Here is a 16,713-nt window from a genome sequence, read left to right as displayed (position 1 = left end):
GAGGGAGTAAAGGCAGATTATTATATCTCCACAAAAAACAAGCAGCAGGCAGTCAGAGGTCAGTGGTATATTAGGCAACTTTAGAAACTCCATTTACTTTTTTAGATCAAGATGGCAGTACGTGGTAAATTATGATTTCAAAATATAGAACTGAAACAATGACTAGTACTTCAAATGATAAAAATACATTAATATTTCACCTTGATTTTCCTTTTTTAAAAATTTTTGTTTTTTTTTAATTGCTACTTATTTTTGAGAGAGAGAGAGAGAGAGCGAGCACCAGTGGGGGAGGGGCACAGAGAGAGGGAGACAAAGAATTCGAAACAGGCTCCAGGCTCTGAGCTGTCAGCAAAGAGCCTGATGTGGGGTTCGAACACACAAACCTTGAGATCATGACCTGAGCTGAAGTCAGATGCTTAACCAACTGCACCACCCAGGCGCCTCTCACCTTGTTTTTTCTGGTAGTAGTATATTTTTGCTATAATTCTTTGGTTCCTCCTTATTAGCCAGCACACCTTGTGACTGATGGCATGTACTGATAAGACAGGTGGACAGAATTAAGGGTGACTTCTTTTGCCCAAAGAAAAGGACAAAGCTAATGATTCCATAAAGAGAATCTAACCAGTGACTTGAGCTTTAACATCTTAATACCCCGAGCAAACAATCAATGGACCTGAAAACATTTTGGAAACTTCTACATTTTTTCAACTATGGTATTATTCAGTGTTTAACAGCAAAGAAAGCAACATAAATGAGAGCAGTCTAGTTCTAAGGGTACAGCAGAAATGGCCTAACCAATGTTTCTGCTTTGGTTCAGATCACTGCTCCATCATCCTCAGCTCTACTGACCCTCTGGAGAACTCTGCAGTCCATAAAACCTCCCCAGGAGTTTTCTTATTTGCACAAAGTGAATAAAAAGTTATTATCCCACAGTGACTTATAAGAATTCAATGCAATAATACATATAAAATCCTTAGCACAGTGCTTAGAGTATGAAAATTCAATAAAATTTCCCTCTCTTATCTACTGGATCAATTCTATCAAGATCCATGGGTCCAGAAAAGGGCCAGAACTTTATGGTTTCAAGCCAATTTCATAATTATGAAAAAATTTTTGCTGCAGAGTATTTTGCTTATGTACTTGATATCTGTAGACATGTTCCTGTCCTCATCTTTATATTTGTCTCTGTATTCTTTAAAAAAAAATTTTTTTTAATCTTTATTTATTTTTGAGAGAGAGACAGCGTGTGAGCAGGGGAGGAGCAGAGAGAGAGGGAGACATAGAATCCAAAGCAGGCTTCAGGCTCCGAGCTGTCAGCACAGAGCCCGACGCGGAGCTCGAACTCATGAACCATGAGATCATGACCTGAGCCGAAGTCAGATGCTTAACCGACTGAGCCACCCAGGCGCCCCTTGTCTCTGTATTCTTAATGAACTGCAAAATGCCTAAAGGATGAGACCTGTATCTATTTAACTCAGTCTGTACACTCTGAGCAGAGCATAAGCATCAAATGGGTATCTGACATATTTCAATAATGATAAAACAATCACACAAGTCAGCAAGAGACATAAGAAAAAAAACATATAGAACTACATGCCAAAAAAATCTTATTTTAGAATTATGCTATACATAATTTGTAAAATCTACTTCTTTACATTCATACATGAGATTATACTGGTTTTCTTATTTAAAGAAAAACAGACAAAAAGGAATGAGCAACAGAAACAAAAATGCAAAGTCATAGTTCCAAATACTTTTGGCTCTTGGACTGAAAAAAAATACCAGTTAGGAAAAGAGAGAAGTGAAGGTGAATTACATAGACCATACCACTGATTTCTCTTCATGTTAAAAAAAAAAATGCCTTTTAATCATATTTGGTTTGACTGAAAATGGGCAGGAATGATCTTTTTGGGCTAAAACCCAACAACACAGCCCATCTTCTTACATTAAGTAATTGACTATCTGGTTCACTTAAAGGAAATTTGGTATAATGTGGAGGATAATTTTTTTTTTTTAAGCATAAGAACAATTTATTTACAAAATGTCAAAGTCAGCTGCCTCATATTGGAGGATAAGTTTTTAATGAGGAAAAAAAACACTCTCCTTATAAATGGTTACAAACTAGTATCTTTATATAAAACAGAGAAATAACCCTAAGGTATTTAAATTTTATGGCTGTTTCTACATTGAAGGGCCAAGAGTATTCTTCAAGAATACAGGGAAAATAGAACTTTAATTATGCACCTGATTGCCTTCATGAAAATTTAACCAATATCAGATCAATGGAGACCAGCCCAGGAAGGAAGGAAGGAAATGCAAAATATGGATGGGTTCTTGAAATGTTACTCTAATTTCCTGCTAATCAAATATTTTAGCTCCCATGGAACATAAAGAGAAAAGGGCCTGAAAGATTAACCTTTCATAAGTAAGTTTATAAACTTATTACTGATGATACCCAAAATATGGGGCTCACAGTCCTTTGTAATTCCCCTTTACAAATGAGACTCATGTCCTATCTACTTCAGGAAGAATATCAATATATTACTTGGAATTACATAGATGTTGCCAACCACACATTGTTTCTTTCTTGATTGACGGATTAAGGAGTATAAAAGGACTCTAACTTTTCTGATTAAAGTTTGTATGAAAACTAACTCTCCCCTCTCTTTCAAAAGCCTGGGGACTTCACCAAAAATAACTTCATTCATTCTTGCCCTAAAGAAGCTAACACCATCCTGGATTTGGTTGATTTGTAAAACTGTTATTTCCTAGCTGCTAGTGATTTACAGAAAAAGAAGAGACAAAAGAGTACATTATTCAGGTCCTAGCTGGATAAATTCACTAAAAAGTTTAAGAATATCCAGATTAAACATCTGAATTAAGAACATCTAGCAAAAGGTAACCCTAGCAATATGTCTTCCAGCTCACTTGACTTTATTCTTTTAAAGATCTGTAACACACTGAAGACAAAATGTTTCCGTAAGCCACAAACTTCCTTCCTAGAGTTTATCAAATGACTTTTTCTTATTTATTTATTTATTTATTTACTTACTTACTTACTTACTTATCTGGTATAGTTTAATTGCTTCACAAGCCTTTACATGGCTTTGAATACTTTAACAATCTTCTTCCAAGTCTTCCTGCTACTATGGGCGAGGGTGGATGAACTTCGGGAAAACACGTGCTTCACAGCGTTCCCTTTTGTTTTCTACATTCACCAAGAATGAACAGCTATCTTATTTCTTTATGTCACAGGATGAAGACATAGTTTAATTACTACGGGGGCTTCTAGTCAAGTATTATTCCTTCTGGTGGTAGCCTGCTAGTGTCTAGATGCATTAAAACCTGCCTGCACTCCACCAATTAACCATATGGTCTTTCTTGACAATGGTGAAAAGATGAGTCTACTGCCATTATAAAGTGAGACCTGAGTTAGCTACAGATTTCTCAGTAGATCCAGTTGTTCTGTCTTCCTCAGAATGAGTAGTTTGTGACCACAAAGAGAAAAGAACCCCCAAGTGACAAAATAGTAAATGTTCAGTCTAGTCCAGTCCAATAAGGAGAGCTAGCTTTGACTGGGGGTACTAGCAGACCCAATATATTCACCAGATTTATTTCACAGAAGGTCTCTTTGCTTTGGAGTATTATTTTCATTTTTGACCAACTCAACATTGTAAACCCAAAATCTGCCATCCACTCCATTTTCTGGCAATAACAGAATAGTTTAGTATTTAATAGTAAGGGCAAAAAACTCCACTGAATTATTGACCAACTTTAATCATGATTTATCATCCTTCAATATTTGATCTCTGATAAAAAGGCTATTTCACTAAAGCAAAATTTTAAATAATGCAGAATAGCTGTTTGGCAAGCAAAGGAACACAGACCTCCCAGAAGTGCAATCAGAGAGAGAGGGGCTTACTTTCAGCACAAGCATCACCTACTGACATGTGAACAGAAGAGTTCTATGAGTGATAGCAACAACAATGTGGAGGCATGGAAGCACAAACATTTTTAAAAATCATTTTTTTTCAGCCACTCTAATATGGGCACAGTACTTCAGAATCCATTTAATGATGAAAGAGATATATTAGATGGTCTTTGCATTTTAAACATTTACTGTTAACTTATACTTAATATAGTATAATACACCATATGTCTGGGAACCTATAGTTGCTATACTTTAAAATGAGAGCAATGAGAATGACAAATTGAAATGGGTGTAAATGTGTAAAAATAGCAACATAAGCAATCAGTACATACAGTATTTCTATTTTATTCATTGATGTTCAATGTGACCAGTTGACCACTTAAGGTATATAGTTTAAACAATAAAAAATACCTTATAATAATTCATTAAGTTAAACTGCTTCCTTAGAAAATGTATCAACTGACAGGAACTAGTTATTTAACCTAAGTCATTAAACTGTCTATTATCCCAACAACTACTTCACACATTATAATGTATTAGGTAATCTTGCTGAAATTAAAGGCACAGAGAAAGATGTAAGAAAGTTTGAAGAAGAAAATTTAAAGGGGCTAAAATTCTGGACCCTCACTACGGAGTAATACTCAAGAAAGGGAATGAGTGTGCAAAGAGAGAGATTGCGGGGGATGATAAAAGGGACTTTTGAGTCTGCGCTCAGTAATGCTTACTACAGGGATGGATACGTGATGGAGAATGCTTAGGTGAAATTTTAAAGTGAGAGCATCTATTATGGTAAAGAGCACATTCAAACTGCTATTTCTAAAATTGCAAGATTAAGGTTAAACTAAAACTGGACTGTCTAAACTTTTAACTTCATCTAGTCAATGCTTATACTTCCTATCATTTGACAGTGGCTTCATGGCCTAAGGGATCACAGTTTGATAGTCTCATACCAATTTGGTGGGGCATAAGAAAAAAAGGCACAGAAAAATTCTATAAAGTATTCCCAGTGTCAGTACTGGAAATCAGAAATTCACCTTTTGTCTCAACTTCAAAATGATGTTTTTTTTTCTTTTAAGATAAAAGTATGGGCTCTATTTTTAAAGCGTAATTAACAAAACCACAATAATTAGCTTATTAGTTTAAAAAAATCTACTTTAACGTCCCTAGGAATCGGCTAATTAAAACCTGTGCTTGGTCCCTTTGTTTCAATTGGCTTTACAATACTAGTGTTCTTACCCATCACTAGTCTCTCACAATGGTATCATTAGCACTAAGATCCAAATAACAGTGCTGTATTTATGACTGCACTTTAGTTTACACAAAAGCAAAATTCTGAGAAGAGCATGAGTCATTATCCCCAGGGTAAAAAAAAAATGTTTCTTTGGTCAGAATATGAAACTTATTACTGAAACCAGTAATTTAGCCTAGAAATTCCTTTTCTGAATAAATGGAACAGAATGTTTCTTTTCTGTATTCGAACACTCCGAAACTAGCAGAACTGTCCATCTGTCTGCTTTTACTACTCTACATATCTGGTGTGTGGTGACAGAAAAACAACCTTTAATCTAACTATTTTCAGTACTGCTCTTTTGTTCTGTCCTGTCATAATCATAATGTCATCTTCCCAGGACAAAATACAGACAGACAGACACACACACACACACACACACACACACACACACACACACACACCCTACCTCCCCTTCACTATTTGAGTGATCTATTACAAAGTCACTGAAATAATGTAGAGAACAGTCTAAAAGTGGATTATTTCCATAATGTTAAATGTTAGGAAGTTCTCAGGTTCATATTCTATATCTTGTCTTAAAATATCTTCATAATTGAAAGGTAAAAGTTAAAAGGTAAGGAACTATTGATGTTTTAAATGATTTAAAATTTCCCCCCAAATTTCCCCAATAAAAGTCAAAATAATCTTTCTAGGATATTTTCCTGGCCTCTTTTAATTGTTTTTCTTGTTGGTACCTCTTAGTCTGTTTATTCATGACACCACCACCCTCTCAATCTCCAAGGCTGGACCCTTTGGAGTTCTCAACTTCTCTTGCATGATGTCACTTCCACCCATTAAATCACCCTCAAATGCATCACTTTGGGGGGGGCATCTTCTCTATCACTTCTAAACCCTAATGAGTTCTCATATGGAACAATGACAGGTCTCTAATTCAACAAGCCTTCATAAAGTAATTGCTATCTATAAGACACTGGCAATTAAAGTGAAGGGATGACTGATGGAAAAGAAGAGGGAAAAGATCATTCATATGTGTATATAAATGAAGGTGAAAAGAATAGAGTTCTAATACCTTACAATCTGAAAAGCAGAATATAGTAATTACAGGACAAAGCGTATGTATGCGCTTAATGGAAAGGTGCTTAACGAATGATAGGATTTCTGACTGGTACAAAATGAGCAGCAGTCTAAGTGCTGTATGAACTAAGGCAAAAAGCCGTGAAAGCACAGTATTTAGTTTCTTCCCTCCCCAATTAGTTAGCCAGTGTGAGGAATACTGGCTACCTAAAACATCTACCTAATCACATCACTACTCAATTAAAATAATACGGCGAATTTCTAGCATCTACAGAATATAGTTCAAACTCAAAGCCTCACCAACCATTACAACTATGCTCCCCCCCCTTACTCTTTTTCCCCCCACACTCCAAGCTCTAAGCTTTCTAGATCAATCATTTTCCCTTACAGATTTTTTTTGGTTTTGGAAAAAGGGTCCATGATCTTTCTCCTACCTCTATTCCTATTCATTGCCATTTCAATCATACCTATCCTTTCAATTCAGCCCAAATGCTTTCCATTCAGTCCCATTAAACCTGGTTTCTAATTCCAAATTAACTTCAGATTCATTTTGTTAAAGTCAAAACAAAGATCAAAGCAAAACTGGTATTTTGATTGAGAAACTCTGATTTCTACTAGTTTAGGGAGGCATACTTCCTATCCAACTATGTACTTACAGTTTTCTGTTTTTCAATGTTCCTTAGTAATAACTTTTTAATTGTACTGTAATTAAGTCACAGTGAACTGCACTGTGTTCTTAACTGAGCTTAAGTGTTCAGTTTGATGACTTTCAACAACTTTTTATATCCATGTAACCACCATACAAACCAAGATATAGAACCCGGAACATTATTTCATGCTCTTTTCCAATTCATTTCTCTCTCTGCCCCTTGATTATCACATTTTGATTTCTGTAATCATAGGTCACTTTTGCAGGTTCTTGACTTCATATAAATTGAATTATACAGTGTATATACTATTTTGTGTTTGGCTTCTTTTGCTTAACATACTGCATTTGAGATTTATGCATGCTGTTGATATATGACCAATTAATTCTTTTTAATTGCCAAGTAGCAGACCAAAATATATTTCAGCTCATTTATCCATTCTCCAATTGTTGAATAGATGAGCTGTTTCCAGTTTTGGCCACGAACATTCTTAGTTTTTTTGTTTTAGTGGACATATACTTTCACTTCTTTTGGTAAATACTCAGCAGTAAAATACTGGGTTGTAAGGTATGCAGACTGACTACTTGTCCTTAAGAAGGCCTGCTTGCAAAGTTGGCCCTTGACTGGTATTTAGGAAGTTGGATCAAGGAGTTTAGTGAATTCTTACTCCCTAACTGATAAAAGTGGCTCACTGTGCCTAACCTGTTTATGAAAACAATATGGTTTATATTGAGTATCTGCTTGCCTTCCGGAATTTGGGTATGTGTTGGGCAGAAGGATCAGCCTCAAAACATTTGTGTGCTGAACCCAACAAGCTTTCCTGGTTGTCTACATTTCATACATGTTGTCTCAACTTCTTGCTGGGGAAATTAAGTCTACCTTGGGTGACTCCACTACAAAACGGCCCTTGGAAGCCTGCACGTAATCTCCCCTGGATTTCTCCCCATGTACCTTTTCCTTTTGTTGACTGTGGTTTGTACTCTTTGGTCATACATATGATTACACACCAAGTCCTATGAGTCCTCTTGGCTAGCAAACAAACCTGGGGATGGTGTTGGGGACCTCTCAATACATAAGGTAAACATTATGTTTACCTACCTACCAGTTCTCCAAAGTGACTGACCATTTTGCATTACTGCCAGCAATAAGTGAGAATTCCAGTTGCTCTTTATCCTCATAACTAGTTAGTGGTATCAGTTTTTCCATTTAAGCTATTCTAGTGGGTATATAGTGGTACCTCTACAAATTAAAACCATAGTGTTTTACTGTTTACTGATGACTAATGATGTTGAAATTTCTTCATGTGCTTACTGGCCATTTGTTTATCTTCTGTGAAATGTCTGTTTGAGTATGCATTTTTGTATTTGGTAGTTGATTTTTCATAATGTTGATTTCAGAGGTTCTTTATATATTCTGGTGTAAGTTCTTTTGTCACTTCTGTCACTCAGTAAAAACTGAGAATATTTTTTTTCCCATTCTGTCTTTTGATGAGCAAAAAATTTTAATTTTGATAAAGTCTTATTCATCTTATTTTCTTTTTAGTGCTTCTTGTGTCTTGTCCAAGAAATCTTTGCCTTCTCAGTAGAGTTTTAAAAGATTGCTTCATGTAAGTTCTGCTATGGCTTACTAAGTTTATTTCTAGATAAGTGATCTTATTGTTAATTTTATAAATGAGTTCTTCTCGTCCATTATATAATTGGTTATTGTTCATATAAAGGAAAACTATGGTTTATTTACATATTAATGGTATAATACCAAGAAGACATACAGGAAAAAAGTGGATAAATATGACTAAATAAAAGTAAAAGATTTTGGTCTGGCAAAAGTACCACAAACCAAATTCAAAGACCACTGGCAAACTGGTAAAGATATATTTACAACAGATAGGACAAAAGGCTAATTTATTTTTGGTAATTTACAAATAGTTTGGACAAGTCAGTAAGAAAAAGATGAATAAGAAAACATTGCAAATAGTTTGCAGAAAAGGAAATTTAAATGGGATAAGCTTAAGGCAATAATTTTAAAATGAAAATAAAAACAATGATATATTCCCATTTTTTACTTATCAGATTGAAAAAAAAAATTAAGCTTGATGAAACCCATGACTGCAAAAATAGCACTCTTAGAAAGTTGGTGGAAATGTAAACTTTCTAGAAGACAATTCTAACAATATGATTAAATATTTATTTATTTTGAGAGAGAGAGAGAGAGAGAGAGAATGAAAGCAGGGTAGGTGCAGAGAGAGAGGGAGAGAGAATCTCAAGCAGGCTCTGCACTGCCAGCACAGAACCTGACGTGGGGCTTGAATTCACAAACTGTGAGATCATGATGTGAGCCAAAATCAAGACTTGGACATGTAACCAACTGGTCTACTCAGGCACTCCAATATGATTCAAAATTTAAAATGTACATATTCTTAGACTAGGCAATCTCCCAGTAGAAGTTATTATATGGATATATTTGTACAAATTTACCAAAAAGCAGGTTAAAGAATATTCAAAGAGGCAATGTTCATGAAAGCAAAAACTGGAAACAACCTCATATTAATAGGGTAATAATTATGTAAATTATAGTAGTGTAATTTATGAAATCCTACACAGCTATTAAGATGAATGATGTAGATCTATGTGTACTAATATGAAAAGAACACCAAAATACATAAGGAGGTTGAGGAAGAGCTGTAGAACAGTGTGCTTATAAAAAGGGAAGAAACAGGGGCACCTGGGTTGGCTCAGTTGGTTAAGCCTCCGACTTTGGCTCAGGTCATGATTTCACAGTTCATGAGTTCGAGCCCCGCGTTGGGCTCTGTGGTGACTGTGGAGCCTGGAGCCTGCTGCCAGTTCTGTGTCTCCCTCTCTCTGTCCCTCCCCTGCTCATGCTCTGTCTCTCTCTCTCTCAAAAATAAATAAAACATTAAAAACAATAAAAAAAATCAGACTTCTGATTTCAAAATATCAGGGTAAAAACCTCTGTGCCTCCAATCACTCCCGAATAAGGTAAACAAACACCTTCTTTGATAAAGCCAGAAAACTGTAACCCCAAACCATAACATATAGACAGGCTTAAAAAAAAAAAAAAAGAGAGAGAGAGAGAGAATGCTCACTGAGATGAGGAATATTAAATTTAAGTGCCTATAGATAAGAAGCAAGCCAATTCTTAACCTCAGAAAGGTTTGGAGCTAGGAGATACCTGGAACTATTAGAATTCCAGGTTAAGTCCACTTAGTGTAGTCAATGACTTCCCAATCCTTCAGAACTCAGAAGGTAGAGTTTCTGGAAAAATTAAACCCAAGGGACTTTGGACTTAAATAGACACAGAAGTAGATAAGGGTAAAGTTGTGACTAAAACCAGAAGATTATAAGAAAGACTCGAAGCCCCTTTCTTCAGTATGGCTCAAGAGCACTTGCAGCTCTACACAGGAGATGATAAATTTTCTCCAGAAAAGGATCCAAAAGTGACTAACCCAGAGAAAGATCATGACATTTAGGGATTTCCTAGAGCATGGTCCACCAACAGACAAGAGCTCTGCTCTCAAACTCTATTTTCCACCAGCCTTTAAATTCTTTTAATATGAATGACGGTCAAAAATTCTTATGCATTTCAGGCAAGTCTCCAATACTAAAGACAGAGACCAAAACATCATAGGAGTGCTGAGAAACAATGATGGAACAGAAAAAAATGTCAAGAAAACTAAGATATTCTAAGAGAAAATACTATTATCATTAACCAGATGAGCAATCAACAAGAAAAGAATAATTAGACAGTAAGAGCTGAAAAAAAGTTCAATGAAAACTTGAAGTTACAGTCAAGGCAATTTTCCACAAGGCAGAAAAAAGAGAAAGAGATGAGTAATAGAAGGGAAAGGTAAAAAATTAGAAAAAGAAATCCAGGAAGTTTAATACCTGATTTGTAGGAATTCCAGAAAGACCAATGAAAACAGAGGTGAGAATATATCAAAAAAGGCAAAAAGTTTCCAAGAGCTGAAGGATGTTAAGTCGGCAGGAAGCAAGGACCTACATAGTGCACAGTACGATAAATGAAAAATACAATGCTTTAAAGTTTCAGAATACTAGGCATGAAGAGAAGATAATAAACACTTCCAAAGAGAAAAATAAATAAATAAAAGATCAGGAACCAGAAATGGCACTGGACCACTAAATAGCACAACTGGAAACCAGAAGAAAGAATACTGTAAAAATTCTGAGTAAAAATGATTTTCAATCTAGGATTCTACACTCATCTAAAATATCACATAATTGTAGGAGTAGAAAATGACATATCCAGGTATGCAAAAATCTCAAAAAATTTACCTCTCAGTTATCTCTTTTCAGGAAGCCACTAAAGGATATGCTCCTGTAAATGAGGGAATACACCATGAAGATATAGGGTACAGGAAATGAGGCTGCAACACAGGAAGCAGGTGTAGGGAATTTCCAGGATGAGAGCAAAGAGAAGTCTTACCGAAACAGCTGTGAAACAGACCTAGGGAGCAGTCAAGATTAAATCAGAGAAACTGAAGTCTCTAGGAAGGTTATCTTTGGAAAATAACCAAACTATCTCATGGGTGAATGGTATTACAAAGAGGCTCGAAGCATGTGGGAAGAAACTCAGATATGATGGTTTAACTAAGCAAATTTTTTAAATGAGGTAATTAATTTAAACAATAAAAACAAAAATATTGTACCATAAAAGATATAACCACATGCACTATTTGTTTCATTACTGGAGATATAACCACATGCACTATTTGTTTCATTACTGAATAATATTATGTGGTCATAATAATAAAAACACTAAGTGTATATTTAGCCAGAAATAATATACTAGGACATGAGATAAGGCAAAGTAAGGCATTAAAAGAGGTAAAATCATGTTATAAGAAGAAATTAATGGATGTCAAATATTGGTGGACCAACAGATAGTACTATACCCCATTATTATAAGTGGTAAATATGAGCAGCTGAAATAGTTGAAAGTGGTTTTCCTGAAGAATTACTTAAGGCAAGACAAGTTTAGGGGACAGGATGGGAGGAAGGAGGAGTGGTAAACTTTTTAATTAATCTTTCAGTAGTAATTTAAAACAACACGATTGTATTTTTATTTATCTGAGGTAATTTAAAATTTGGTTCAATATGTCTTGGTAAATGTGTAACAGTTGTGAAAAATACCACCACAATCAAGTTAAAAACAGCTACCTACCCCTATAAGTTTTCTCCCTTTGTTGTCAATCCTCAATCTTCATTCTTACCCCAGGTCCTAGGTAACTAATAATTTGGTTTCTGTCTTTGTATGTTTTTTCTTATTCTGGAGTTTCACATAACTGAAATCATTCAGTATGCAATGTTTTGTGTCTAGCTTCTTTCACTTAGTAGGATGTTTTCATTTTTACCATTTATGTTTAGGTCTAGGATCCATTTTGAATGAATTTTTGGGGTTTAGTGTGAAGATTGTGTTAAGGATCTTTTTAAAAATTTCTCCAAATGCTCAGGTCACTATCTCAAGGGTTTGTGAGTTTGAGCCCCGCGTGGGGCTCTGTAGAAAGTGCAGAGCCTGCCCAAGATTCTGTCTCCCTCTCTCTCTCTGTCTGCCTCTCTCCCTCTTTCTCCCTCTCAAAGTAAATGAACTTAAAAAAGTTTTCTCCAAAAAAAAAAAAAAAGTTTTCTCCAAATGGACATCTAGTTATTCTAGAACCATTTTTTGAAAAGATTATTCTTTCCCCCTTGAATTATATTAGTACTTTTGTAAAAAATCAATTATCCTATTAAGTATGGTTCAATTTCTAGATTCCAAATTTCCTCCATTCATCTATATGTCTATCGTTATGCTAATACTGAACCATTCTGACTACGGTAGCTTCATAGCAATTCTAAAAATCAGGTATTTTAAGTCCTTAGATGACTGTGCTTAAATTTTTTTTTTGCTGCTACTTTATGCCTTTGCATTTCCATATAAATTTTAGAATCATTTTGCCAATTCCTATGAAAAAGACTGACAAGATTTTGATTGGGATTGCATTCACTCTATAGCTCAGTTTTATGAGAACTGCCACCCTAACAATATTTACTCTTCCAATTCAAAAACATGGTGTATCTCTCAATTAATTTAGGTCTTCTTTAATTTCTGTCGGCAATACTTTGTAGTTTTCAGTGTAAAGGTTTTGCATATCTTTTGTTGAATTCATTTCTAAGTAATTATACAATATTACCATGGTTTTTTGTTTTTTAATTTCATTGTTGGATCATTCATTGCTAGTATGTAGAAATACAATTAGTTCTTGTTTATTAACAATCTTCTACAGCCTTGTAAATTCACATACTCATCCTTTTTTGCAGATTTCTTAGAACTTTCTATATACATGCCACCTGTGAATAATAATTTTACTTCATTCTTTCTATTCTGTATGTCCTTTCATTTCTTTTTCTTGCCTTACTGCACCAGCCATGACCTCCAGTGTAATACTGAATAAAAGTGGTGACAGCAAACATCCTTGACTTGGTCTTGATCTTAAAGTGGAAATGCATAAAATCATTCACCATGAAGTATGTTAATGGTTTTTTCATAAACATCCTTTATCAGGTTAAGGAGGGTGCCTTCAATTCCTACTCTGCTGAGAGGTTTTATTGTAAGTCTGTACTGAATTTTGTCATCTGTATCTACTGGGATGCAAATATATTTTTTTCAACTTTATCTTGGTAGCATGGTATATTACATTGAATTGATTTTTTGGAAGCTAAACCAGCCTTGCATTACTAGGATAAATCCCACATGGCTATGATGTATTATTTTTTTTATATACTGCTAGATTTAACATGCTAATATTTTGTTAAGGGTTTTTGTGTCTTATGTTCATGAGGAATATTGGCTACTATTTTTCTTTTCTCACAATGTCTTCATTTGGTTGTGGTAACTGGGTAATGTTGGCCTCATAAAGTGAGTTGTGACATTTTTTTACTCCTGTATTTTTTGAAAATTTCTGTAGGACTGGTATTTTTAATTGTTTCATGTTTGTCAGAATTACCAGCTATGCCTTCAGGGTCTGGATTTTTTTTGTTGTTGGAAGGTTTTAAATTACTAATTGAATTTCTTTATGTAAGTCTATTTACATTTTCTATTTCTTCTTGAGTCCATTTTGGTCATTTGAATTTTGCAAGGAATTTTTCCACCTCATCTAAGTCATCAAATTGGTTAGTGTAAAGTCGTTCATAATGTTCCTTTATTATATTTTTAAGTATCTATAAAATAGATACTTAATATTGTTAATTTGCATCTCCTTTTTTCTTGATCATTCTAGTTAAAGGTTTGTTAATTTTATTGAACTTTTTAAAGAACCAGCTTTTCACTGATTTTCTATTTTCTATTTCCTTGATTTGTGCTATGATCTTTATTATTTCCTTTCTTTTACTTATTTTGGGTTTAATTCACTCTTTCTTTGCTAGCTTCTTAAAGCAGCAGCTTAGAGCATTGATTTTAGACCTTTCTTTTCTAGTAGGTCTTTAAAGCTACACATTTCTTTGTTAGCACTGCTTTAGCTATATACTGATTATTTTCATATGTTGTTGTATTTCTATTTTCATTCGGTAAAAATATTTCCTAATTTCTCCTGTAAATTCTTCTTTCACCCATGGGTTACTTAGAAATGCATTATTTAATTTCTACATATTTGGGGATTTTCCTTATTTCTTTCTGTACTGATTTTTTTGTATTGATTTTTTAATTTAATTCCTTGTGTTTGCAGAACACAATGCATAATTTCAATTTTCTTATATTTACTAATACATTTTATGTGTGTGGGTCAGTAGATGGCTCATTCTGATGAATGTTTCAAATCTACTTTGAATGCATTGGGTATAATTTATTGTAGATGTCAATTAGGTCAACTTGCCTTACTCAAGTCTTATTTATCCTGTTTTTCTGCCTACTTATCCTACCCATTGTTGACAGAAGTGTACTAAAATCTCCAACACTAAATGTTGAACCATTTCTCCTTTCAATTTTGTTGGCTTTTTGCTTCCATGTATTTTGTGCCTCTGTTACACTGATATACACTTAGAATTTTTATATTTTCCTGTTGTATTCATTCCCTTATATTTACGAAATGTATCTCTCTGTCTCTAGTATTACTCTTTATTTTAAAATATATCTTCACTGGTATTATTATAGTTACTCCAGCATTCTTGTGCCTGTTTCCTATGGAGGAGAATCACCCAACCTCATCATTCTGTGATTACTGGAAGATGCAATTATTTTAATGATGAAAATTAAATACAAATTTAAAAAGGGAATATAATGATAGACTCAGAATATACTTTTAAAAAGAAAATGTTGATTATAATTCTACACTAATAAAATGAAAAAATACAGATTATATTCCTTTATCCTCTTCTATTTCCCCCTGCCCTAGAATTAATCACATGCTATTAACATTGGCTACACTTGGAGGGCAGGATATGAATGGGAAGTTAGGATACAGAAATGCATATACAAAATGAAAAGCAAAATTTTCAAATAATAATTTGTCTCCTCCTTTGTTATACTCATTTTCTTTCCCTTGTCTAACTGTATCAGTGTTGCACACCAACACAAATAAGAGAAGTTATTGATTGTTCCTTACGTTATTCATAACATGAATGGAGTGTGAATCTTTCATTATTAAGCCTGACTAAAGCTTCTGGTTTGGGACATTTACTATTTAGTATGTCAAGTCATCTTTTACTAAGGTTATGTGTTTATGTGTGAGTGATTAAGAAAGTGTATGTGTACATGCGCGTTACAGATTTCCTAGTGTTAATATGACCCATTGTAGGGGCGCCTGGGTGGCTCAGTTGGTTAAGTGGCTGACTTCGGCTCAGGTCATGATCTCACAGTCCAAGAGTTCGAGCCCCGCATCGGGCTCTGTGCTGACAGCTCAGAGCCTGGAGCCTGCTTCAGATTCTGTGTCTCCCTCTCTCTCTGACCCTCCCTCGTTCATGCTCTGTCTCTCTCTGTCTCAAAAATAAATAAACATTAAAAAAAATTAAAAAAAAATATGACCCATTGTATTTCTAGAATAAATGCCATTTGATTGTGCAGTGTGCAGGTGTATGTTTTCACAAACTATTCAATCCATTAGCTAATACTTCACATAAGATAATTAACACCTGAAGTGAGGCTGTAGTTTTCTGTGTGTGTGTGTGTGTGTGTGAGAGAGAGAGAGAGAGAGAGAGCCTTTAAAACAGTCTAAGAAGTTTCATAATAGCTTTTATTATACTGAGTGTTTAAAAGAAGGATAATGAGGGGACACTAGCCTAGTAGGCATTAAAGCTTCAGTTATAAAAATAGTATATATAGTATTGGCTGGTGCAGATCCAGAGAACAGAACTCAGTACAGCAATGAACACAAGTAGTTGCTGCAGTTTTGTATGGGAAAAAAAAAAAAAACCCAGAATTTCTTTTTTTTTTTTTTTTTTTTAAAATTTTTTTTTTTTTCAACGTTTATTTATTTTTGGGACAGAGAGAGACAGAGCATGAACGGGGGAGGGGCAAAGAGAGAGGGAGACACAGAATCGGAAGCAGGCTCCAGGCTCTGGGCCATCATCAGCCCAGAGCCCGACGCGGGGCTCGAACTCCCGGACCGCGAGATCGTGACCTGGCTGAAGTCGGACGCTTAACCGACTGCGCCACCCAGGCGCCCCAAAAACCCAGAATTTCTAAGTGAGGTAATAGGATAGATTATTTACTAGATGATCCTGATAGCCACTTGGAGGGGGAAAAAGTTTAATTTTTACTGCTTTAAGATAAAGAAAAATTTAAAATGTTTCTGAGTAAAACAAAAG

General features: G+C 34.8%; 1 protein-coding gene across 3 annotated transcripts in view; it reads right to left on the bottom strand.

Moving 5' to 3' along the window:
- PIK3CA (phosphatidylinositol-4,5-bisphosphate 3-kinase catalytic subunit alpha) overlaps positions 1-16,713 on the bottom strand; it is a 78,122-nt gene that overhangs the window by 40,250 nt on the left and 21,159 nt on the right. The window contains exon 1 of one of the 3 annotated variants that reach the window (XM_047100339.1): positions 3,061-3,981. The exons of 1 other annotated variant lie outside the window; for it this stretch is intronic. The gene's annotated coding sequence lies outside the window, so the exon portion shown is untranslated. Of the gene's footprint in view, positions 1-3,060; positions 3,982-16,713 lie in introns of those variants that run through there. One more of the 3 variants, XM_047100337.1, reaches the window with a different exon arrangement.

The sequence above is a fragment of the Lynx rufus genome, unplaced genomic scaffold (genome assembly GCF_022079265.1).
Source record: "Lynx rufus isolate CCGP_SWC_20201006 ecotype Redwood Valley unplaced genomic scaffold, mLynRuf1.p SCAF_5, whole genome shotgun sequence".
NCBI lineage: Eukaryota > Metazoa > Chordata > Mammalia > Carnivora > Felidae > Lynx > Lynx rufus.
The sequence above is the reverse complement of the archived record's forward strand: the minus strand, read 5'-3'. Positions and strand labels throughout refer to the sequence as shown.